The following is a 1,975-nucleotide window of genomic DNA, read 5'->3' on the forward strand; positions in this document are numbered from 1 at the left end:
GGCTCAGAGCATCTCCTAAACTGCAGCTCTTGTGGGGTGTTCCCGGTCTGCAGTGGTCAGTACCTAACAAAACTGGTCCAAGGAAGGAAAAGCGATGAAGTGGAGAGAGGGTCATGGGTGGCCAAGGCTCATTGATGAACGTGGGGAGTGAAGGCTGGCCCGTGTAGTCCGACCCTACAGACGAGCTACTGTAGCTCAAAGAAGTTAATGCTGGTTCTGATAGAAAGGTGTCAGGACACACAGTGTATCACATTTTGTTGGTATGGAGCTGCAGAACATTATGACCACCAGTGCCCAGGTGGTCCTAACGTTATGGCTGATCTGTGTATCTGTACTGTATGTCCACCAAATGACTTAGTTTAAACTGACAAACAGTACAGTAGATATTTGTGTTTCTGTTTCAGGTTCTCTGACAGACAAATAAACAATTCTGTTTGAGTCTTTCCAGCAAATGTACACTAAATGAAGCAGTCACAGTAAGAATATTAATCCATCTCTAGAATTTTAAGGTGGAAATATCTTGATCTTGATCTTCTTCCAAGTGAACTGCAGTGTGGTTTGTAAGGAATGAGAACAGGGGCAGGAAACAACCTACAATTTATGCAAATATATGGGTACAAGGACAGGCTCACAATTCGGGTATTTTTACATCTGCTCTTAGTAAAGACTCTAAATAGGTTGAGACCAGCAAAGAGTACACACTAAAACTAATTTATTATGACAGTAAACTGAATATCTGATTCTGGACTGTTGTTTAACCAACATATACCAACATCTGATATTCACTATGCAAGTGGTTCATCTGGGGTCTCCTCATCTGTCAGTTTCTGATCAGAGTTTACCCACAACCTCAGCAGAAAGTCTACTGAGCCTCCTCCTCAGCTCTCATCTGCTACCAAAGTGCCAATGACTCCCAGAGTAATCTAAAGCACAGGGTTTTATATGCGTGCACTTAAGCCTTTCCTCTTTGAAATGAGCATAAAGTGAGATGCAAACGTTGCAGTGAAGGACACCAGCAGGAGCTCCACTGAGACTGTGTAGCAGACAAACAGCCTTCACAAATCTATCAAAATAAGAAAAAAACACCCTCTCGTGTCAGATCTAATCAAGTCTCACCTTGACAAACTGGCCACCAGGGCTCTTGCTTTCCAATTATGATTGAGTGGCAAACACAGAAGCTCACACAGAGGCGAAACTGTGTGTGTGTCTACTGAGAGCGCTTACAAAAGCCAGATCAACTTAGCTAATCCATCACAGTAAAACGGTGCAAATGCTCCAGCACAGTCTCTATAGCTGTCTTTCTAACCGTCTATGTATTACCTTGTCTGTTCTACCAACTCTGTATTTCAATGAGAAAGAGTAATAATCTTTTATATTACCAATGATCACTGAAATACAACTTGGTGCCACATGGTTGGAGGTATCTTCTATCACTGTAAGTTTTATGGTTGGTTAAACCCACGGAGCAGGTTAGGAAGCTGGTTATGGCCCCTGTGGCCACTAGGAGGCTCTGAAGTGGATAATGAGTGATGATGCAGGAGACTGTACTGTACATGATGACATATTGCAACATCAGTGTTTTCAAGGCTTTTAATCAGCCTCCACTTACTGATGAAAACTTGATCACATGCTGCACTGCAACTGAGGCGGGCAGTTTTTGTCAGTAGACAGAAAATAAAAATGGAGAAAGCTGGAGGAGGAAAACAGATCAAAACAATACACTTGAGTTTTAACACTGGATCAAATCTTCCCAATCTCCCCAGTAAGATTAAGTAAATGAGGAACATAGTGCATATAAAATGTTCTTTAATTTATTTAGTCATTTTTTAAAGATTCAGATTACTTCGTTAAACAATGTCTTGACATGACTTTTTGTTTTCAAATGAATCAAACTGTAGTATTTTTTTGACTTCAAGACATCCAATCAGATCGAGCATCTTCTGCAGGAAGAGTGGTCAGGCCGCATACTCAGACA

At 41.4% G+C, this 1,975-nt stretch overlaps 1 protein-coding gene across 1 annotated transcript in view; it reads right to left on the reverse strand.

Moving 5' to 3' along the window:
- The window catches only part of LOC118336273 (transmembrane protein 65-like), a gene marked incomplete in the record, with an annotated part of 36,876 nt that overhangs the window by 9,306 nt on the left and 25,595 nt on the right, over positions 1 to 1,975 (reverse strand).

The sequence above is a fragment of the Morone saxatilis genome, unplaced genomic scaffold (genome assembly GCF_004916995.1).
Source record: "Morone saxatilis isolate NCDOM2014 unplaced genomic scaffold, NCSU_SB_2.0 Contig24, whole genome shotgun sequence".
NCBI classification, from domain to species: Eukaryota; Metazoa; Chordata; class Actinopteri; family Moronidae; genus Morone; species Morone saxatilis.